This window comes from Prionailurus viverrinus, chromosome A1, assembly GCF_022837055.1.
Source record: "Prionailurus viverrinus isolate Anna chromosome A1, UM_Priviv_1.0, whole genome shotgun sequence".
In the NCBI taxonomy this organism is placed as follows: Eukaryota; Metazoa; Chordata; class Mammalia; order Carnivora; family Felidae; genus Prionailurus; species Prionailurus viverrinus.
The window spans coordinates 99,983,756-100,009,261 of NC_062561.1; positions in this window are offsets into that span (position 1 = coordinate 99,983,756).

Genomic DNA, 25,506 nt, shown 5'->3' on the forward strand with positions numbered 1-25,506 from the left:
ATATACATTGAAAAAAGTTGTTAAGAATACAGTTTTACTGTGGAAGTTTAACAATTTTTCTGTCTTTGATATGACATTTACCAAAAAGTTAACTTTTTTGTATAGATACATATAGTTTATCCTTATCTATATGAAAGGTAGTTAATAGTTAGACATGACAGGGGCGCCTGGGTGGCACAGTCAGTTAAGCGTCCGACTTCAGCCAGGTCACGATCTCGCGGTCCGTGAGTTTGAGCCCCGCGTCGGGCTCTGGGCTGATGGCTCAGAGCCTGGAGCCTGTTTCCGATTCTGTGTCTCCCTCTCTCTCTGCCCCTCCCCTGCTCATGCTCTGTCTCTCTCTGTCCCCAAAATAAATAAACGTTGAAAACAAAATTAAAAAAAAAAATAGTTAGACATGACATTGAATAGACATGACAATGAAAAGGGAGATAATTTGTCTTCTTTCCAAAATCAAACTATTTACATATAAAATGCATATATTCAACCAGTTAAAACAAAACTTCCCTAATTTGTAAATAATACAAAATATAGACTGTATTTTATCATAATTTTAGGACATTATCATTCAATTTTAAATAATAGCAAAAAAGAATACAACTACAAAGGAAAATAAAACTGACAAATTAAAGAAAATGAAGAGATAAAAACTAAAATTATAGAATGTGAATTGGTGAGAGAGAAATGACATCTAACAATACCTATGGAATGACATCGTATTAATAATTGATAAAAAAAATCACTAAGAGTGTAGATTATGAATCTGAAATTTTGAAGCCAAATTAGCTGAACATTGGCTGGATTTTAGGATCATATGAAGAATCCCACCTGAGTCTATCTGGTTAAATTAGAAAGAAAATCTGGCTATGGATGTTGGCATTCACGGTATTTTGTCTTTTATAAACACGGAGCGTGATTGCAATGTGCAGCAAATGTTAAGAAACACCGATGAGAACATCATAATGAGACATTACCAACTAACAAAAGAACAGAAATTAAAGAAAGGTAAAAATGAAAGCAAAGGACAAATTTATTAGAAAACAAAAAATAACGTAATTGAAAAATCCGTAAGCTCTTTGTAGAAAGGTCAGTGAAGTAGATTAATGCTCAAGAACCTGGTTGCTAAAAAGAGAAAGTGAACATCGGGATCAAGATAAGCAATTAATCAGAAGGGATATTATCTTAATAGATTTCATAAAGGCTCATAATAAGAATCATACATTTATTGTATTTATTTAGTTAATTTTACCTTCTTATTCTCAAGTTAGTTAAGGTACAGTGTAATTTTGGCCTCAGGAGTAGAATCCAGAGACTTACCTCTTACATATGATGCCTGCTTCATCCTGAAAAGTGCCGTCCTTAATGCCGGTCCCCATTTAACACCCCCCTACCTCCCTTCAGCCCTCAGTTTGTTCTCTGTATTTAAGAGTCTCCATGGTTTGCCTGCCTAAGAGTCACATACTTCTGATTATAAACATAAATTATTTATAAAATGGGAAAGTTGAAAAATCAACATTCAAAAATAAATAACAAATATTTACTAATTAGAAATGAATGCTTTTTAAAATCTCCTTTCATAATACCAACTACAAAGCAGTAAAAATCAGAAGAAATGTTCAAAATCTCTATGAATGAAAATAAAGGTTTTCATTTCAAAACAAAAGAGAATCGGAATCAATTGAGAGTGACCCTTGGGTCTTGTATAGGAAAGCTTAATTTTCAAAGGACTGAATAATTCTTCAAATTTATCTCTAAACTTTGAATTATTTCACTGAGATTGTTACTAAAAATTAAATGAATCCAAAATTCCGTCTGACAAAAAGTAAACAAAAATTGAGATTACATGGAATTTTTTTCAAAGTAAAGATGGGAATACATGCACTGTCATCTATTAAGCATATTATCAAATTACTCTGAAAGCAACAAGCTGATAATATCTGCTTGATGTTAGGAATACTCACTGGAACAGAAGAAGATGTCTGGGATAGAGGTCATCATTCATGGCGCATGACAAAATTGGCATCTCAAATCATAAGGACCTTTAGTTTAAAAACAATTTTTTTTTTCAAATTATATATTAGATTCCAGGTTAATTCTAGTTATGATTATACGATTTTTAAAAAGACTATAAATTGCACGCTGAAAATATATATCTGATCATTGTTAGAAAATATTTTCTAATCATGGGGCGCCTGGGTGGCGCAGTCGGTTAAGCGTCCCACTTCAACCAGGTCACGATCTCGCGGTCCGTGAGTTCGAGCCCCACATCAGGCTCTGGGCTGATGGCTCGGAGCCTGGAGCCTGTTTCTGATTCTGTGTCTCCCTCTCTCTCTGCCCCTCCCCCGTTCATGCTCTGTCTCTCTCTGTCCCAAAAATAAATAAACGTTGAAAAAAAAAAGAAAAAAAAAAGAAAATATTTTCTAATCATAAAAACAAAAGTAGTTTATGATTCCACTTGGAATGTAGAAATTGACAAGAGAGGGTCACTTACACCCTAACAGCAAGTAATAGATAATTTAAGTGCTTAATTTGATAAAGCCCATGAAGGAGCTGAGTCACAAGACAACCGGTTGAATTAACAAAGATGACAAGTCAGGGCACCTGGGTGGCTCAGTCGGTTGAGCTTCCGGCCCGACTTCCACCCAGGTCATGATCTCAATGGGTTCGTGAGTCTGAGCCCCACATCAGGCTTTGTGCTGACAGCTCTGAGCCTGGAGCCTGCTTAGGACTGTGTATGTGTCTCTCTCTCTGACCCTCTCCTCCCCCATCTCAAAAATAAATAAACATTAAAAAAAATTTTTTTAATTCTTTTTTCAACGTTTATTTATTTTTGGGACAGAGAGAGACAGAGCATGAACGGGGGAGGGGCAGAGAGAGAGGGAGACACAGAATCAGAAACAGGCTCCAGACTCTGAGCCATGAGCCCAGAGCCTGACGCGGGGCTCGAACTCACGGACCGCGAGATCGTGACCTGGCTGAAGTTGGATGCTTAACCGACTGCGCCACCCAGGCGCCCCTAAAAATTTTTTTTTTTTTTTAATTTTTTTTTTCAACGTTTATTTATTTTTGGGACAGAGAGAGACAGAGCATGAACGGGGGAGGGGCAGAGAGAGAGGGAGACACAGAATCCGAAACAGGCTCCAGGCTCTGAGCCGTCAGCCCAGAGCCCGACGCGGGGCTCGAACTCACAGACCGTGAGATCGTGACCTGGCTGAAGTCGGACGCTTAACCGACTGCGCCACCCAGGCGCCCCTGAAAAATTTTTTAAAAGATGACACATCTCTCTCTCAGAGAAAGGACTGGATGCAAGAAAAGTTTTGCCTTTTGGTGAGCACAGAAGGAAGAGGTAGCAATCGTAAAAGACAATAACGTTTCACTGAACAGAAAGGGCATAAAAATACAATTTAATAAATGCTATTAATGTATACCAGCTGGAGTAAGAAAACAGCTAAATGCCCAGGAAATTGTAACTCACAGACGATATGATATTTTTAAAGGTCAGAATTCAGTTACAGAGAACAGAATACACTATGGCTGGTTTAAGCAGAAAGAGCCTTGATTCCTGTATACTTAAGTCAGATGCTAAATCTTTAGGACATCTGAAGAATCAAGAAGTTTGGCTTTTAGGATTGGCCCCCAAAGCCACCCTCCAGACCTGAGCCATTGAGAAACTTCATCTCCTGGGATCAGGAATCTGCATGACTATTCAGCAAGTTTCAGTGGTAGCTGGTGGAGTTAGAACCAGATCACCACTCTGCAGTGGGGAAGGCAGATAGGAACTGACTTTTTTAACCGCCCAGCATGAGAACAATTCCATGCTTGGGGTGCTTGGGTGGCTCAGTTGGTTAAGGGTCCGACTTCTGCACAGGTCACGATCTCATGGTTCCTGGGGTCAAGCCCTGTGTTTGGCTCTGTGCTGATAGCTCGGAGCCTGAAGCCTGCTTCTCATTCTGTGTCTCCCTCTGTCTCTGTCCGTCCCCCAGTTGTGCTCTCTCTCTGCCTATCAAAAATTTAAAAAAAAATGTAAAAATTAAAAAAAAAACCCAACAGTTCCTACTTGCCATCACCCTTACCATCAGATCAAATGCTCCACACCTCTGAAAGCCATAAAGCCAATGACTACACATTGCAACCGCAGTTAATATTTCCCCAGGAAAAAATAATTTCACCCAGATTTTATTTGCCAATAAAAACAGCAGTTGGATTCAAATCTATGTCTCCCTTCTGAGTTCCACATTTGGAGTACATCTGACTGGTAGATACCAAATTCCTTCTAGCCGCGACCCTGGCTGCAGAGGATTCTAGAAAATGTAATTTTTAGCCTCCCAGTCTCTACCGAGGAGGTTTTTCCATTGGAAGCGGGTTGAGATGGGCTGCATGGTTAATGCCATTTCACCCTAGACACTACTAAAATGTTTGCACTGGGCATTAAAGAAGAGTAAAAATGTGCCAGGAGAGGAAACTGGAAGAAGTTCTTAGGCAGAAGAAGATGTTGGCAACTGTAAAGTAGGAAAATAAATAAAAACGAACTGAAGTTTATTTTTGAGAAGCACAAATAGATGGGGTGAGCGAAAAATGTTTGTGTGGATGGCTGGTGGGGGATTGGAAGGATTTTGAATACTATTTTACAGTAATTGCATTTTGCTTTCGGAGGAATGGGGAGCTGATAAGTCTTTAAAACTAAAAACGTGCTGAATCCTACTTTTAGAGAAGATCAGGATGATATTAATGACCCAAGAACTTTTAGTGTTTCTTTTAATGTTCCTCCTTAAGGGATCTTGATGTACCCAAGAATATGTTAGCTTTCCAGCCTGAAATCTGAGCTGTGATGTAGAAAGAATGCTCAGCATATGTGTGTAACTGGCCTGAATGTCCTAGGAACCAAGAAGTAATTTAAATAAGAAAAATACCAAGAGCCTAAAAATTAAATGTAGGCTTATCTGATATGGTATGTATTTTTATAGAGTATATAAAAACATGTGTATATTAGGGCACCTGGGTGGCTCAGTTGGTTGAGCATCCGACTTCGGCTCAGGTCATGATCTCGCCCCTCGTGGGTTCGGGCCCCTCATCAGGCTCTGTGCTGACAACTCGGAGCCTGGAGCCTGCCTCGGATTTTGTGCCTCCCTCTCTCTCTGCCCCAACCCACTCGCATTCTGTCTCTGTCTCTCTCAAAAATAAATAAACGTTAAAAAATTTTTAAAAAATATGTGTATATTATATATATGATATCTGTATTAAATGAGCTCAGGAAAGAGAATCATAAACTAGCAAGAAAAGTTCCTTAGAAAAGCAAATTTGGGAATTACGGAGTTAAACACATTCTCGTGGTTTACTGCAAAATGCTCAGGTTTTATAACCTAATGTGCAGTTTGAATCTTCATGTTGCTGATGTATTATGCATCGTTTTTCACAATTATTTGACAAGGGAAGTATATTTTCCTATAGCATTTTGGAGGACTAGTGTTTCACAGAACAGATTTTGGGTATACTGACTTAAAGACATTGGATTTCTTAATTATTTCCAGACCCCTTGGGAAATAATATATTTTAAAAATTTAGGTTAAGCCATCAGTTAGTTTATCTTTGGATATTTGTATTCATTTTTAATGTGTTTCCCTGAGCATTTACAAAACTAGGCACTTCTTAATTTAACTTGGCAGCTGGAAGGGAAATACAGCATGCACAATTAAATTTATAGATTATTTTTTAAAACATCCTTTACCCATTTTCTTTATACCTCCCCACATAACAAACATATTTTTCTAAGAAATGGTAACAATTTTTGTAAACTTTGCAGTATCTACTCTACTTTCTTATGTTTACCTACTAGGACAAAACAAAACAAACAAGAAAACAAAGCCTTAAACAGATGACAGGAAATTGGACAAATGAAATAAATGTTTGGGAAACCCATAGGCAGAATTTGATACTCATTATTTCAAATGAAGAATGTTGATTTAAATATATGGAAAAGACATAGAATTGATATTTTAGCAGATGTCAGCACAAAAACTGCTGAACATAACCTGGGCCAAGTTGAACAGGTAAAGGAAGGCTTTTATTCAAGGATAAATAGATGGTTGGAGAAGCCATTCTGAGCTCAACTTTTTTTGAAACATTGGGCTGGAAAAATTTTTATTTACCAAATGTTTACTTAAATTCCAATTAGTTAACATACAGTGTAATGTTTCAAGTGTACAAGTGAATGATTTCATCACATGCAACACCCTGTGCTCATCATAGGTACACTCCTTAAACCCCATTACCCCCTTTCTCTAAAAATTTTAAATTCTAGCTAGTTAATATATAGTGTAATATTGGTTTCAGGGGTAGAATTTAGTGGTACATCACTTACATGAACACCCAGTGCTCATCTCAACAAGTGCCCTCCTTAGTGCCTGTCACCCATTTGGCCCATCCCCTCACCCACCTCCCCTCCATCCACATTCAGTTTGTTCTCTATCATTAAGTGTCTCTTGAGATTTGTTTCTCACTCTTTTCTCCCCCCACCCATGTTCATCTGTTTTGTTTTTTAATTCCTCATATGAGTGAAATCATATGGTATTTGTCTTTCTCTTCCTGATTTATTTCACTTAGCATAATACTCTTGCCCCATCCACATCATTGCACATGGCAACATTTCATTCTTTTTTATGCCTGAGTCATACAGGCTCACGAATTTCTAAAAGCTAAGTTGGGGAGATCATAGGACATCTCTGCTTGATAATTGCCTTTATTCAGAGCAACAGTAAACTTTCTCTTATTTTCATAATGGGAGGTAGTTTTAGAATTTGGAGTAAGTTGTTTTGCAGAAGGTGGGCTCCTATCCTCCCACAGATACTGAGAAATTGGGGATCGATCTTCCTGGATGAACTATACTTCCAAGGGAGGGCTCCCAAGTCCTTGAGAAAGACTGCCTAGATCATAAAACTTGCAAGCAGCCTTTTAAAAGATTTACATCTAAAAGGGCAGTGAAGGGATTTACAAGGAAATGTTTTCTGAAGTAAATGTTCTAAGAAAAGGGAGATCAGAGGTCTGCAGTGAGGAAGAAACCTATCTAAAGTTGAGTCAAGCTGAGAGGGAGATGAAGGGTGTCTTGGGCACAAAATACAACCACAGATGGTGGGTATACCAGTTTCTAGGCATTTCCACAATAGTAAATTTAGAATGTATGGATTGCAAGATACACAGATCAGGTGGAGAATATATCTTCTCAAGGACTGGACTAAACCAATATTTTTACTATTTCTTTGTTTCCAAAGAGTCTGTTCACTGAAAAGCAAAACAAGAAGGGACATATTTTATGACACCCCTTTGAAATTGCTGTCTGAAAAAATAAAGAATAACAATTGTAATCCTAAAATTCCCAGTGCAAACAAAAAGCTACACGCTAATACTTAACACTTTTCTGTGTTATGTAATAATGTATTCACATTAGAAAATGTGTATAAAATGTTGTCATTCTCTCTTATGATTTACTGTAGTTTCCTAATTTTCACGTGTGTAATTAGCCAGCAGTTACAAATGAGACCACATCTCCTGGCTTTATATGTCTCTTTTATTGGCACTGTTTAGGTTAAATACTTTTAGGAATGCCCAGGGTTAACTCCTTTGTGCTCATGCACAAGTCTGGTCAGCCACCTTGTGACGTCTTTTTACACAATTTCTGCCATTGAACTTGCTTTCTCCGTGGCTGGATTTCACTGCACACTCAGGGAAGAGTGTCAAGATGTGCTGGGTGTCTTAATCTCGTCTCTTGATAATGTCCTAATGTTCTTTCAGTGATGTTTCTGACACCCTGGGGTTTGTGATTTTCTTTCTTATTTTTGTGTGAAAGTATTTTTAGACAGTCATGAAACTTTTGCTATGTGTGCTTTTATATGTTACAGAATTGGAAGTTACCATTTTTTCCCATATTTATTAGTGGTTCTTCTCATTAGGACCCTTGGAGAAGTCCATGATGAAATAAATACTACATTGACTACACTTCTCCACATTCATCTCCTGTCTGTCCTTGAGGCTTTATGAGTGTGTTATCCTTGTCACATGTGCCTCTGTCTTCTTTTGGGATTAGTTCTTTCCAAGAGTCTCGTAAGATACTCATGCATACATATCTGACTGAGCCACCCTATGCATTTTCCAGACTGTACACAGACATGTCTCATCTGTAGTTTAGGTTTAGTCTCGAATCTGTAATACTTGATTTTTGGAAGCACAAATTCTCTTACTCATTCTTTTTCTTCTTGTATTGGTTCCATTAATTCAAGGGTATCAAATTGTGGTCCCCCAAATGTATTCATTTTAAGTAGGTATGTAAATTTTAGTTTTATTTTGTATAAATATTGCACACACTTTTCAGAAATAATTAGAACATGGCTATATTGTACAATTTGCAAGAAAGTTGTGGCCCATGTACCACTTGAACTTGAAACCTCTGCTCTTTCCTTCAACAAAATACCCATCTTGTGTTAGATCTAGGAATGTGGCTACACTACTGAACAAAAGAGACTAATATTCTTGTCTGCAAGAAGAATATATATGTTATATGTATATAATAAATTATATATTGTGTGTAAATATACATATATATTCCATATAAAAAATTGAGAAAAGATTAAGAATTTATCTTCCACATGTGCTCCAATAACTCCTTATTGCTTCTTTTAGCCTTACTGTTTTCATGTTTTTCTTAATAGAATACAAATTTGCATTTTCTCATTAACTGTGACAGCTGCTTCACTGTCAATGAGGGTTCCTTTTATAGGAGACTGTCACTTAATCTTTTTTTTTAATTTTATTTTTTATTTTTTAAAATTTACATCCAAATTTACATCCAAAATAGTGCAACAATGATTTCAGGAGTAGATTACTTAGTGCCCCTTCCCCATTTAGCCCATCCCCCCTCCCTACCTCATGTAACCCTCAGTTCTCCATATTTATGAGTCTCTTCTGTGTTGTCCCCCTCCCTGTTTTTATATTATTTTTGTTTCCCTTCCCTTATGTTCATCTGTTTTGTCTCTTAAAGTCCTCATCTGAGTGAAGTCATATCATTTTTGTCTTTATCTAATTTCACTTAGCATCATACCCTCCAGTTCCATCCATGTAGTTGCAAATGGCAAGATTTCATTCTTTTTGATTGCCAAGTAATACTCCATCGTGTATTTATACCACCTCTTCTTTATCCATTCATCCATCCATTTGGGCTCTTTACATACTTGGCTATTGTTGATAGTGCTGCTCTAAACATGGTGATGCATGTGTCCCTTTGAAACAGCACACCTATATCTCAGACTGTCACTTAATCTTAGGAGGAAAAATATAAACGTGTTCTGTTTTTTTCCTAAACAAACACTCATGGTAAAAAAGGCAAGACAACGAAAAAGATTTCAAATCCAAGAGTCCTCTTCCTTCTATTTTTTTCTTTTTTTGTAGGTCAGTAACCAGGGACTAACTACCTGACTATTGTGACTCGCTTTCCTCACCTGTAAAATACAGCTAGTAATAACTTATTGAAAAGGTTGTTGTAGCAATCAAAAAGCATAGTAACTATGGGCTGATGTTGCACGTGGGACTTGATGGGCACTTACAACGTTGATTAGGTTCCTTTTCACTCCAGGTCTCAAAAACTGGGACTGGCTATTTGCAGGGGCACCTGGTTTTCTCTGTGGGATAAACGTCTGACTCTTGATTTCGGCTCAGGTCTTGATCTCACGATTGGTGAGTTCAAGCTCTGCATTGGGCTCTGCGCTGACCACACTGAGCCTACTTGGGATTCTCTGTGTGCCTTGCTCTTTGCCCCTCCCTCAAGATCTCACTCTCAAAAAAAAAAAAAGACTGGCCACTTGCAAATCAGATTTGTGCTGCAAAAACTTAAGAAACCTGATAAGATTGAAATAAAAATGGCCCTAGGAAATTTGAATCTCTATTCTTCATTCTGTCTTATACTTAAATTTTGAATGAAACACTTAATCATACTGTCTTGTGTTATGTTTTTTTTTTTCTTATCTCATGTGTCCTGCTATAGTATGAAATCCTTGATGGTCATGGAAAATGAGCATCACCTCTTTATTCTAAAGTGCCCTTGGAAAGGACTTCGTACCAAATCCACTCTTCATATGTAATTTTTCTGTTTTTAATCTGTGTCTGTATCTCTCTCAGTTCACATAGATCACCCCTCCCCATATCCATAATTAAAACAATAATAGTATGCCTTATTTTAGTAGTTTATCAGGAAGAGTTGATAATATTCACCTTTAAAAGAAGTTCTTGGGGCACCTGGGTGACTCAGCCTGTGCAGTATCTGACTCTTGATTTTGGCTCAGGTCATGATCTCACTGTTCTTTGCCATCAGCACAGAGCCTCCTTGGGATTCTCTCTCTCCCTCTCTCTCTGTCCCTCCCCTGCTCGCTTGCACACTCTCTCTTTCTCCCTCTCTCAAAAATAAATATTAAAATTTTTTTTAAGATTTTCTCATTTTATTTTCCTCAATTTAGCTTTTAATTGTCAGCATTTTCAAATGCATGCAGACATAAATTCCATTTCTTTCTGTATCCCTGGGTGTCTCTTAAATATATTGCTTCTGTTGTTAGCGACAACCAAGATAAATTATATCGTATTGTTATGCATGATAGAGCAGCAGGACACCACTGGGCCCAATTCACTCAATTTCTAAAAGTCTGTTAGGAGCTTTCACACCTAGAAGCAGGGGTTTATATACACAGAGAGAGTTATGTATCCCAACCAGCTACTCCCTCTCCTGTTGTAAGTGGAATCCATGGTTTGCCACATCCAGCCTCCTCAACCACATGCCTCAGGGGTAAATAAACCACTGAGGAGATCAAGTAGGCAAGATTTGCGCATCAGTCAGTAATGGCACTCACAGGGAAGAAGTTTTCAAAAGTATCTGAATATGCCAGATGCCTATTCACACAGGAGAAACCGTAAACAGTGGCTCTGTTATGCCTCATGTTACTTCACCTTCACCAAACTAAAATAACTTTCTCTGAACAACAGTCAGTAAGATCTAGAAAGGTACGGGTATCTGGGAGTTTCGGATTCTATCCTCCTTTCCTTCCTTACTGACAAGGTCGTTTCAGCAAGTTCTTGAAAGGTTCTGTGTCCTTTTAATTCATTCCAGAAAGCCAGAATTGAGAATTGGATATCTTCTACTAAGTGGACAGGAAAACAATGAAGAAATCAGATTTTAGTTTGCCCAGAAATACTTCACTGACCAAAATGACCAAATGGCATGTAAATTTAGATCTGTTAGGCTTTCATCTAAAGACCTGAGGAATGCAGTACTTTGAGTAGAAGAGTCTGGAAGTACAGTAGGGAAGCTATGAGTGCTAAAATTGTCATAATTTATTGTCTTAAAGATTCCATGGTTATTAGGGTTCATGAGCAGCTCAGTCACTTGGGCATCGACTCTTGGTTTAGGCTCAGGTCATGATCTCACAGTCTGTGAGTTCAAGCCTTGCCTCAGGCTCTGCACTGTCAGCATAGAACCTGCTTGGGATTCTTTCCCTCTCTCTCTGCCACCCTCCTGCTTGTGTTCTCTGTCTCTCTCTCATAGTGAATAAATAAACTTAAAACACAAAAGATTTCTTAATTATTGTCATCTCTTTTCATATATGGGCCATATTCATGCAGTCTTCCAGCAATAGTAGCAAGAAAGAGTGGTGGGAGAATATATTACGATTGGGAGAGAAGGGCACCTGGGTGGCTCAGTCAGTCAGAAGCTCAGTAAGAAGCGTGTGCGCCTTGATTTCGGCTCAGGTCATGACCTCACAGTTCATGGCTTCGAGCCCGGTGTAGGACTCCATGTTGATAGTGCGGAGCCTGCTTGGGATTCTCTCTCTCCCTGTTGCTCTGCCTCTCTTGCTCTTTCTCTCTCCTTCTCTCTCTCTCAAAAATAAATAAACAAGCTTAATAAAGAAGATTGAGAGAGAGACACAGAGTTAGGGAGGAAGGGAGAGAGGGATAACTGAGGTGCTTTGTTTTGTTTGAATTAGATTTGCTGGTTTCATCATGACTGTTCACCACAACTAAACATTTTACCTGAGAGAAGAGGCAAGAATGAGTATAACACCTGGTTTAGAAAACTGAAACTGGGGTACGCTGGCTACGTTGTTGGCTCTGAGAAAGGTCTCTTGCTGTTCTTGAACAGTCGCTCTGCTTTCAGGGAAGCCACGAAAACATGACCGATGCTTAGAAGTAACTAATATTTGTATGTTGGCATCACTTTGTTCTTTAATTCTGATTACCTATGAGGTAGGTCCTTTATGATTCCTGTTTTGCCGATGAGGAATAGGAGACTCATAAAAGTGAAGAGAAATTTTCCACTTTACATGCCAATTATTTTTATATCTAGAACTTGGTTCTCTTGATAGCATAGTCCAATTCGTTCCTAACTTTATATAATAGCATTGTTTTGTTAGTTCATTGAGTATATATAAAGATGCAGCCCTAGGTGAGCACTTATTATTTAGAAAATCATAAAATTTATTAAATGTATTGATTTCTTTTGTGATAAGAGATGAGACAGTCTATCCAAATTAAACATAATACTGAAGATCCATATTTCAACAAATAAACTGATGAAACAGTAGAGAAATACCTGTCAAAACATGCCAAAAATATTACTGAAGTTAGTGCACTAAATTAGGTTTTTACTTTTCTAAATGCTAAATCTAACTATTGCGTTGTGTTAAAAGAAAGTATGTGGGGAGCTTTGTTGGCTCAGTTGTTGACTGTCCAACTATTGATTTTGGCCTACATCATTATTTCACAGTTTTGTGGACTTGAGCCCCACATCGGGCTCTGAGCTGACACTGTGGAGCCTGCTTGGGACTCTCCTTCTCTCTCTGTGCTCCTCCGCCACTCATGCTCTCTCTGTCTCTCTCAAAATAAGTAAACTCTAAAAAAAATTTTTTTTAAAAAGAAAATATACAAGCTCACACATAGGGAAATGTTTCCTTTTAATATTACATTATAGAAGTATTTTGTTGTTATTTCATTCTTTAAAGAGGGGGCGTTGGGCTATAACAACAATAAAAAATGGTATCTACTGTCACTTTGCTGAAAGATATATTTTTAAAATATATGTTAATTTTTTGTCATGATGTAAAAATAAAGGGTTGAAGATACAAATGAGGGAAGCTAGTTCTTGGGAGGTTAAACTTACATGACCTCACTTTACTTCTTTGGATCATGTAATTCCACATTTCCTAAAATGTGCAAAATAGCTTAGCAGGATGACAGTGATTCCTGGTTAAAAAGCCCCCAAGAGAAATAAGCTTGGAAATTCTGGGTCAGATTGAATAGTTTTATCTTCCTCATGGTGACCAGATCTTGAGTTGTGAGAGTGGTTACTTCAGTTTTTGGAGGTAATTATGGTGGACAGTGTTTCCCAACATCAGTGACCATACCACATTTATTCTGGAGCATCTTTTGGGAACCCACTTTGGAAAAGGAAAGATCTAATTTACTGCTGTGGTAGGACATGGGCAGTCCAAAGCATTAATGACACCTGCCTTATGGATTCTCCCTAAGTGCTAACTTACAACAAAGTCATGATTATAACCCATCATAAATGCTGTGCATTGTTCATTAAGTTGTGTTCCAGATCCTTTAGTTAGAGGATACATATCATGCTTTTTAAAATAGAAAAAAGCATTGCTTGCTTTAGAATCCCACTAGTTTATTTCCTCGAGATGCAGGAGGATAGTATTGCCCAACTATCAGTCTTTTTAGCTTTTTTTTTTATTAGTTTGCATTAACATATTTTTTTTCGACCATCTGCGACAAAAAAGAAAAGAATGTGAGACACAGGATGTGGAAGAGATTATTTTGTCTTGGGCAACTGTAAGGATAGGATTACCTCTACTATGTTGTATCTATCAGAATTCTTTGCTAGGTAAAGTTGTAGTGTCAACAAACCCCAAATAGGTAGCTTACAAAAAGATTGATTTCTTCCTCATACTGTTGTTTATCTACAGGTTGAGTTTTCTGTAGTTCTGTTCTGTGTTTCCTATTCCAGGATCCAAACAGAAAACAAAGCTTCTGTATATGGCTCGTGTCTCTTTCTTCTTTGCGGCAAACACTACTACTGCTCACGTGCCCTGGTTAAAACCAACAGTGAGGCTAAGCCTAATGTCAATGGATGGGAAGTGCATTATTGGGGAGCAGTATTTAAACCTCTTATAGGAGGGTGCACTTTTTTTTGAGAGAGAGAGAGAAAGGGCATGAGTGGAGGTAGGGGCAGAGAGAGATGGAAAGACAACTCTATGAAAAGTCAGTGCTGTCAGTGAAGAGCCCTATGTGAGGATCGAACTCATAAGATCCTCATAAGAACTCATAAGATCACGACCTGAGCTGAGATCAAGAGTCGGACGCTAAGCTGACTGAGTCATCTATGTGCCCCAATACATTTTTTTTTCAAATAAGTTATTAAGTTTTGATGTTGTAATATTTATCACAGAAAAGAATGGAGTTGTTGTTTTTGTCATGTTCGAGAAGGCTCTCTCAACTCATATATATAGTATCTTTTTTACTGCATTTCTGATTAATTATGTTGAATGCTTCAGTCACTTGCAAGTTAGTGTTTACATTTAATATGTCAATTTTATTCCAAATTATTGTGATATAAAATAACACTTGTTGTCTTACACATTTCTTTTCACACAAATTTTAAATGTCAATTCTTATATGAATCTCTAAATACAAATTTTTCACTTTTAAATTTTATGTTGCCATATTTGACACTTAGCAATACCTCACTACAGTATTTGCCACTGAACTTTTTATTGTATGTTTTCATAATATGGCTGCAAAATTTGGATTTACTCCTTGTGTTTTATATATTGTTCATAATATCTTGAATCCTTTGTGCACTGTTTCTCCTAATACGTTTTAGAATACTCTGTCTCTCTCTTTTTTTTTTAACTGAAATAGAGATAAAATTGGTCCATCTTTGATTGCATTTGCAGTAATATTACAGAGTAATGTCAAGAGAAGTGATGGGCATTCATCTCACATTTTGTTTGGGATGCTTCTACATGTAGGGAAGATGAGCAAAACCAAAATATTACAATAGGCCTAGAACATTATAGATAATATGTTAAGAGAATGGATAATTAATAGTAGCATGGAGTTTATGATGACCATAGACATGTGTTACTACAATATCTTGGGTGAGGGCCATAATTTACTGACCCTGCTGCACACCTCTGGACCCATCACTGCCTTTACGGTGTGGACACGTGCAACACAGGAAGCTCCACCCAGTGGCTGAGCATGGCAGAGACCCATCATGGCAAGATGTGGACTCCTCCAGTGGCTAAATCTGGAGGGAAGACTCTTTGCTCCAGGCAGAAATTTCTTGAAACATGGTTCCTGTAGTCTGAAACCTTTCCTGTCCAATTTTCTTCCTTCTCTCTTTCCTTTTATAAGGTTTCAGATCCACATCTTGGTTTGTAGGCTTTCTCGTGTTCACACCCCCAACATATTTTTTGGCACATGTTATCGTTTCCTGGAATCTCCTTTTCATAACTGAGACTTGTGCATGGTAGATATCTAATAAAATTAATTCATTTTTAAGGCTGTAGCTACTATTGTCTCTAAGCAACGTGAAAGTGCAATGTGCATGGTTACAGGAATATTTATTTATGAATAGACAGTCGGTTCTCTGAAATTAATTTAAACCCGACCTAATAGTCATGGCGTGAATATTTTGTTCAAGGAGATTGAAAAGCAGTTTAATTTCCGCCCTGCCCATTTCTCTGTTGCTTTTCACATGGCATTCTGTCTTAGATATACCATCAGAATGTCATATAGTGTTTGCATTTCAAAAATTATTTCCTCCTGGGTTTGATGTTGCCTCCAAAGCCCGAATCAGGGAAATAGGCACTAACTCCTACTTAAGTGGAGAGGGTAAAAATTGTCCACTTGTTTAAGATTAACATGTATTTCAGGTTGTCAAAGTTATAATTAATTAAAACACACAAAAGGTGCTTTTTTCTTAAGGATTTACCTGTCTCCCCAATATTATACAGGTTGTACATTTTTTAGGTGATATTAATATGTCACATTTGTGATACAGGTCAGTACAGAGGAATTTTAGACAAAAAATGAATCTTCGACCTACCTGTGATACATATATATAATTAGGTAAGTTCACAATTGAATAAGTCTATGTTCAAGCTTAAAATTATTCAATGTGAGCCATGATCAGCATTAAGGACTCAAATGACTGACAGACTTCTTAAGGTTCTATCACTGTACAAATAGTGAATCAAGTTTTAAAAAATATCGAAACTGTATAACCTCCTTTTTTTTCCACTTTCTTTGGTGGAATTTTATGAGAATGTCCCCGTCTGGCCTTGCTAATCAGTGTGGCTAACTGACTTGTAACAAATTCCTTTGTGAAGCCGTCATTTACTCTGAAGGTGTTGCAGTTCAACTAATGACTTGGTGGATGGGTTTGTCAGGACCTTCTGCTGGGATTAATGTTATCTGTCTTCCCTGAACAAGTTAAAGAACAAAAAAAAAAATTAAGAAATAAAATGCAGAAAGATTTGAGGAAATAATGATCAATATTTAATGTTATTGGGAATTTCAACTATTCTCATTAGAATTGATCCTAATATTCACCATTTATATTATAAATCTTAGGATAAATTTCACTGGTTTATTATTTCCATGTAGCATAGTAATTTACTTTATTTATCCAAAATAAGTATACATGAAACTACATTTTTTTAATAACTATTTTTGCGCTTGGCAAAAGCAATAAACCCAAGATGTTAGAAAAGAATAAAATATTGCCTGAATTAATGGTACCAAAGTATGAATGAAAATAACATTAATACAACATAAAATACAAACAAACAAAAACAGCTAATGAGATAGGGATTCAAATAGAAAAAGTTTAGATTCAAGAGAACTCACAAATTAGAATTACACTAAAATACAAGCACCTATTGAGACAAGGCAGTAAAACCAATAGTACACATTGTTTCCTAAAAAGATGGTAAATCAGCATTATTTCTGTTTCCAGGTATCAATTAAATGTGTTAAATCATACTGTTTGTTATGGTAGCAAGAGATAGAGAGGTTTGAACAAAATTATTTTGGATCAAGGTGATGGGGAAATCATCTTCGGTAATCATTTCTGCTATTTAACTGAGGAGATTATTATTCCAGTGAAGCTAAGTAAATAGAGGTGAATGAGAAAATAAAGAGCACTGTGTTTAAATGAATTCATTTATTTTTGCTAATGTGGAAGAAACGTTAACAGTGAAGCTGGTGAACCTAGGATACATGTACTTGATTACTATAGGTTTGTTCATTTTATTTTCTTGCTAAATACACTGAAATTAAGCTTTACTGAGGGAAAATAAAGGATAAGGGTTACTTTGAAGTGATGCTCTCATCCCTTTTGTTTGCTAATGTATGTGGAAATAGCTTAGTCGGCCCTGGTGTTACCATAAAATACTATAGACTGGGTGGCCTCAACTGTAGGCAGTGATTTCTCATAGTTAAAAGCTGGAGGTCCAAATTCAAGGTACTAGCCAGCTGGATCCTGGTGAGAGCTCTCTTCTGTTCATAGGCACTTTTTTACTATGTCTTCTTCATCTAGTCAAGAGACAACTATGGAGTCTCTTCCTTTCCTTAGAAGGACGCTGACGCCGTTGGGAGAGCCCCACTCTCATGAAGCCCCTTTTACCTGAACCTGTCTCATTTCCAACCACTGTCACATTGGGATTTAAATTTGGGAGGGCACAACACAGGCCATAGCAGTCAGGTCTCAAATCATTAGTCGTCTGTAATTCATTTTGTGCTTATAGGCTTGAATACAGAGAAAAGAAAAAACTTGAACTTTTCCATACTCGTTTCTTTGGAAAGGATAAGAAGCTGCTGAAGCCTTGCCCACCCTTTTCTTTGTTTCTTTTCTTTTTTTTCTGAATGTCCATCTGGTGACAGGATTTGGAGACGAGTACGTATCGGCCAGAGGACCCATCAAGGTGGGAAACGGCTGTGTTTTTCTTATCCGTACGTGTGCCTTAAAGTTAGTTATTAGGATGTCCATATGGCAGTAGGAAATATAGCACTCAGTAGACAGATGTTGAAACAGCAGACAGTGATGCGGTTCAGTTTGCTTCGTGCTGCCTTGAATTCATTTTTTTTATTAATCGAGTGCGGTGCTTCAGGGAAAGGAGGGAGTACGGTGTACCTGTGTGATTTTCAGATGTGCAGTAACATTTGTATTTCCTCTCCACGTCCGGCTGGTTCTTGTTTAATGTTTTAATATCTTAAGTTGTGATATTAGATTTAGATCTCTGTTCCCATTTGAATATTATTTTTATATAAATAATTCTGAAGTTCCTTTGATATTCTTCAGTAGATTATTTTTCTTACTATTTACTTTTGAGGGGCGCCTGGGTGGCTCAGTCTGTTAAGAGTCCACCTGGGGCTCAGGTCATGATCTCACAATCTGTGAGTTTGTGCCCCATGTAGGGCTCTGTGCTGACGGGTGAGAGCCTGGAGCCTGCTTCAGTTTCTGTGTCTCCCCGTCTCTCTGCCCCTCCCACTCTTGCGCTCTGTTTCTCTTTCTCTCTCTCTCTCAAAACTAAATACACATTAAAAAAAAACTAAATATTTATTTTTGAGAAAGCACGAACAGGGGGAGGAGCAGAAAGAGGGGGGGCAGAGGATCCAAAGTGGACTCTGCATTGACAGCAGAGACCCCAGTGCAGGTCTTGAGCTCATGGACCAGGAGATCATGACCTGAGGTGAAGTCATATGCTCAACCAAATGAGCCACCCAGGTGCCCCTCTTCAGTAGATTATTGATGTGCCTTAGAATATCTGTCCATTGAATGCCAGGTCAGATCTTCAATTCTCTGGAGTCACAAGACAGTATGGAAAAGTGATGGCTTACATGTTGGGTTAATCGAGACAAAGTGGCAAACCATGAAATAGTCTGATTCAGGTCTTTAAATGTTTACCCTGACCCATAATCTAAATCAGTGCATTCACAAAGTAGGTTCACAGCTGTCACAAGGAAAGACTCGATACTGATTCTTGCCTGATTGTTTTACACGCTGTAATATGGTAACAAACAGGGCTCTTTATTTTTGTCTGTTTATTTATTTATTTTTGAGAAAGAGAGGGGAGTAAGGCAGAAAGGAAGAGAGAGACAGAGAATCCCAAGCAGAGTCCAAGCTGTCAGTGCAGAGCCCGGCGTGGGACTGGAACTCATGAACCTTGAGATCATGAACTGAGCCAAAAATCAAGATTTGGTGGCTTGACGGACTGAGCCAGCCCATGCGCCCCAAAAGGTTATCTTTGTTGTCGCTCTCGCATGTGTGTATTCGGGAGTGTGAATCCCCTTCTGTGTTTGTGGTAATAATTTCAGGAGCAATTTGTTGCTTCAAAGATGATGATAATTTTGAAGTATGCATACCTCTGTTACTGGCTTCTTTTGCTCGACATAATGCCCTCAAAAGATTCATCCACTTATGTGAAGTATCTAAGGTAGTCAAACTCAAAGAAATACAAAGTAGAATGAATGGTGGTTTCCAGGGGCTGGGTGAAGAAACTGAGTGCTGACTGTTCAGTGTGTTCAGAGTTTCAGTCAAGCAACATGAGAGTTCTGGATTCTTTTGGGCTTAGAGTTGACAGAACTGTACTGTACAATGACATTGACTATACTCTCCACCTAAAAATTTGTTAAAGGGGTAAATCTTATGGATTGTGGAGGTTTTTTTTTTTTAATGACAATTAAAAGGTAAAAAATAAAAATAAGTAAAAAAGAAAAGTGTTGAGGGGCGGGGCGCCTGGGTGGCTCATTTGTTTGAGTCTGATTTTTGATTTCGGCTCAGAACATGATCTCATTGTTCATGAGTTCGAGCCCATATCGGGCTCTGTGCTGGCAGGGCAGAGCCTGCTTGGGATTCCCTCTCTCCCTCTCCCTATGCCTCTGCCCTAGCTCTCTCTTGCTGTCTCAAAATAAAGAAAAACTTATGTATATATATATGTATATATATATACACATATATATGTGTATATTTATAATTTTTTTTCTTTTAACGTTTATTTATTTTTGAGACAGAGAGAGACAGAGCATGAATGGGGGAGGGTCAGAGAGAGAGGGAGACACAGAATCCAAAACAGGCTCCAGGCTCTGAGCTGTCAGCACAGAGCCTGACACGGGGCTCGAACTCACGGACCGCGAGATCAGGACCTGAGCTGAAGTCGGACGCTCAACTGACTGAGCCACCCAGGCACCCCCTAAACCCAGGAAATTTGAAGGCACATAAATTATCAGAGTGTAACTGGTTTACAACCTGCAGTAGCCATCTAGCTTCTGAACGGCCCTTTCTGTCTCAGTATCTGACATTTCATCAGGAGGATAAATACATTTGTGCCCCTAAAAAAATAATTTGATGATCTTGATAATGCATATGATAATCATATATAATAAATTAGTTTAATTTACAAATGATGGCATTTAAAGAAGAGGAACCCAACTGTAACAAAGAAAGATGCATAAGCCTAAGTGAGATGTGAGACACTTGCTTTTTATTAGAAAAAGGGAATTGTCAGTGCCAGGAAAATGAATTTGTAAGGAAACCTCTGTAGACGATTACGCTGGGATAACTTGAAATATATGCAGTGTCTGTATATGTTTTCAGATTTCCGCAATCCTGCACAACAAGTATACAGGCCCCTCTCACACCTATTATAGCCGTCACCTGTACAATCCACTTAAAGTAAGGTCACTAAATGTGGCTTGAGCCGAAGGTTAACACATGTCATAAGATTTGCTTGAGTCATCAGGTCTTGTACTATGGGGAAAAAAAATCCATCTTTGAAAAGAGTTTGAATAGTCACATGGTGGCATCTGCTATAAGAATTTTCTTCATTAATCATTCATTTCAAGGACCAACGTCTTCATTTCCCATTCAATTGCCATATCACGCTTATGACCCTGAAAATGTCAGTATCTCGTTCTTTCGCCTTGTTGCCCTGGGGTTAGAGAATACTGAAGTTGTAACTCTGCTCTGTTGGAAGAATTACAAAGGCAGTGTGTAGTAAATTTTAGTCTTGCTGGTAATACTGTATTTCCCAAAGAAAGTATCTAAAATAAGAAAAATGATTATATATATTTGGTGGCACTAGTTTCATCATGTACATTCCTTTACTTTTCAACTGTTGAAATACAAAATGTGTGGGGTGCCTGGGTGGCTCAGTTAATTGAGCTTCTGACTCGACTTTGGCTCAGGTCATGATCCCAGGGTCGTGGGGTCGAGCCCCACATTAGGCTACATGCTGAGTGTGGAACCTGCTTAAGATGCACTCTCCCCCCTGCTCCTCTCCCCTACGTGCATGCTCTCTTGCTAAAATAAAAATAAAAAGTAACATTCTCATGTGGAGCAATTCTGTTTCAGTGTCACCTTGGTACATGATGACAGCTACGAACTCAGGAGCCTGGGTTTTAATCCTTTATCACTTTCTGTACCAGTTATCAATTACTGTGTAACAATTCACCCCAGTACTTACTACCTAAGAACAGAAAAAAAAAGTTTATCATCTCGCAGTTTATTTTCTGTGGATGAGTAATGTGCAAACAGTTTAGCTAAGTGGTTTTAGTTCAGGATATCTCAAAGGTGTGCAATCTATATATTGACTGAGGCTACAGTTAATTTAAGGCTTGTCTAGGTTGGGGAGTGTGTGTTTCCAAGCTAACTCATGTAGCCCTTTCCACAGGGCTGGCTCGGACCATGGCAACTGACTTGCCCCAGAGCAAAAGAGTCAAATAGAGTAGGAGAGCTTGCAAGACAGACACTATAGTCTTTTACAATCTAATCTTAGGAGTGACTTTTGATCCCTTCTGCCATGTTTTTTGTTGTTGCTGATGTTGTTAGAAGAAAGTCAGTAAATCCAACCCAAACTCAGGGGGAGCAATTACACAAGGGTGTAAATATTAGGAGGGAGAGATCACTGAGGGTTGTTTTAGATGTTGGTCCCTACCGTCCTTAGAACACGTCACGTTTTTTTGGGTTTTTTTTTTTTCTTGCATAATAGGACTAATGATACTAGTCTCACTTAAATGAATTGGTCTTTGTAAAGCATACAGAGCAGAGTAAGCTCTCAATAAGTGTCACTGTGATAAGGACTTCTTTTGCCTGAGTCTCTCTTATCTTTAGTCCTAATTTCTCTGTCTAGCTTCAGGTTTTCTCTGCTTCTATCACTTCTCCTTTTAGGCCACCAGACTATTTTTATTGAAACACAACATTTATTTTTCACTTGTATGATTTAGACTCAAAATAAAGTCTCTCTCACAAAGTTTACACCCTACCTTTTGCTGTCTTTTATAATCTGGTCTCATATTTCTCAGGTACCCAAACAGACTTGGTTTTAATTGGGGGAGTATCCTGATTTTCCTTGTATCACATTGGGTTTTGCTTTTTCCCATAGTTTTGTCTACATTAAGTCTTTAATGCAAGTCTCCCTGACTAATACTGCTTTTTTAGCACTATGAAGACAATGTTGAACAAGGTAATGCTTGTCCTTAGGGAACTTCTGATTTCATGGAAAAACAGTGACATAATGGAAGATTATGATGGAGTAGGGTACATTTTTCCAATAGGTAATGGGCATTGCTGCTACAGAAAATCATGTTAACACATCATAACCTAGGTTAAGGATTAAAGAGTACATCCTGAAAGCAGTTACATTTAATATTATTAGATGGGAAGAAGAAGAGGCGATAACTAGTCAAAAAGTATAAGAACTGATGGGTTGGGAGAAATGACGGATGGAAAAGCAATTTTAGGGCGTATGCAAATAAAAAGCTAGTCACTAGTTGTTTCATTTGAATAGGTTATACTTAACCAATGTGATTATAACTAACCCATCTAGTAAGAACATTCTTCCTAATTCTCCTCCATATCTTCCACTCCTAGATTCAGACACAATAGACGTTGCATAGTGAGAGCTTAACAAAATACTCATTTGATTAATTTAGTGTTAATGAGAGATTCTCCTTCAGGCTGTGCTCGTATTCCACATTACCTGATGATTTTTCATAAGCGATTAAAACATGTATTAATAGGAACACGACACTGTAACTTTCAGTATCCCTAATGATTTTGTGTTTATTTCTATGATAGTGTATATACCTATAATAATTTTAAGAAAATATTATAATTTCCAGTAGGGGTTCATTTTAGATTGTGGTACTATGCAAGGAACCTTACAAGTCTAAGTCCATTTTAAAGAAGGAGTTCTCTGCATTTGCCTTTTACTCTAGTTTGCCATTTTTATATGATGACTTTGGAGTCAGACTGTCTGGGTTCAACGTAGAGGTAGCTAGATAAATGAGTATATTTTATATTGAGGAATAACTAACATAAAACATTTTATGAGATTCAGGTATACAACCTAATGTTCTGATCATTGTATATATTGGGAATCGATGATCACAGTGTCTAGTGAACAGTGGTCATCACACCATTACAATGTGTTTTTTTTTTCTTGCAATGAGAACTTAAAGATATTTTTGAGAGAGAATGAGTTAAAGCATGTGTGGAGGAGAGGCAGAGGGGGCGGAGAGAACGAATCCCCAGCAGGCACTGAGCTAAGACCCCCACATGGAGGCTCCCTCTAATGAATTTCGAGATTATGACCTGAGCCGAAATCCAAAGTCATATGATTAACCAACCGGGCCACCCAGGCGCCACACTTGGGATGAGAACTTTTAAGATCTCTCTTAGCAACTTTCAAATATACATATGGCATTATTAACTTTAGTCATCATGCTCTACGTTATAATCCCAAGACATACATATTTTATTATTGGAAATTTGAACTGGAGCTTTGAACCTCTTCAACCGTTTCACCCACACTTCCTTATCCCTAGCTCTCATAATCACCAATCTATTATCTGTATCTATAAACTCAGATTTTTGTTTTCTGGATTTTTTTTAGATGCTCTATATAAGTTAGTAGATATGATATTTGTCTTTCTCTGTCTGACTTATTCTATGTATCATAATGCCCTCCAGTTTCACCCATATTGTCACTAATGGCAAGATTTTGTTATTTGTTACAGCTGAATAATATTCCATTGTGTGTGTGTGTGTGTGTGTGTGTGTGTGCACATGTGTTTGTAACAATTTCTTTATTCATTTCTCTATTGGTGGACACTTAGGTTGTTTACATACCTTGGTTATTATAGACAATGCTGCAGTGAACATTGGGGTGCATTATTCTTTTGGAGTTAGCATTTTCATTTTCTTTGCAAAATAGCCAGAAGAAGACTTAATGGATCATATGGTAATTCTATTATTTTTAATGTTTACTTATTTTTGAGAGGGAGAGAGAGAGAGAGAGAGAGAATGAGTGGGGGAGGGACAGAGAGCGAGGTAGACACAGAATCCAGAGCAGGCTTCCACATAGAGCCTGATGTGGGGCTCAAATTCATCAACTGTCAAATCATAACCCGATCCAAAGTCAGACACTTAACTGACTGAACCAGCCAGGCACCCCTAGTAGTTTCTACTTGTAATGGTTTGAGGAACCTCTGTACTATTTTCCATAGTGCTCCACAATTTTACATTTCTACCAACAGTACATGCGGGTTTCCTTTTCTCCATAGCCTCACCAATACTTGTTATTTCTTCTCTTTTTAATAATAGCCATTTTAATGAGTATGAAGTGAAATCTCATTGCAGTTTTGATTTAGTTCCCTGATGATCAGTGATGTTGAGCATCTCTTCACATAACTGTTGGCCATCTGTGTGTTTATTCAGATCTTTTGCCTGTTTTAAATTAGATTGTTTTTTGGCGATTGAGTTCTATGAGTTCTTTATATACTTTGTATATTAGCCTTTTCTCAAGTATAAGATTTGCAAATAATTTCTTAAATTTGGTAGGTTGCCTTTTCATTTTTTTTTTTTTTGATGATTTCCTTTGCTGGGCAGAAGCTTTTCAGTCCGATTTAGTTTCACTGTATTTTTGCTTCTGCTGTCTTTGCTTAAATATTTTAAGATAGGTTATTTAACCTCTCAGTCTCACTATTTTCATATCTAAAATGGAAGCAAAACGGCCACTTTATGAAGTTTTAATAATTACATCATGTAATGCACTTGGCACTGTGAAGGCATCTCCAGCCTAAAATGCATGATTTAATGAGCATTCATGGTGTTGAAGAAATTTTGACTTAGTATCCATTGTTTTTATCTCAGGGTGATGCTGAATTCATTCATTCATTCATTCATTCATTCATTCACTCAGACATCTATTCACTTATTATAAATCTGTCTATTCATTTATTATTATAAGATAGAGTATCTACCATGTGCCGGGCTTCTGTTGGGTGCTAGTGAGGCAGAGACGGATAATAAACATTCCCTGCCCTGTAGTTGCTGATAGGATACAATGTAGAATCAATATTGGGGCTGTCGGATGGAACAGTTTGGCAAATGTGGTAATTGAGCCA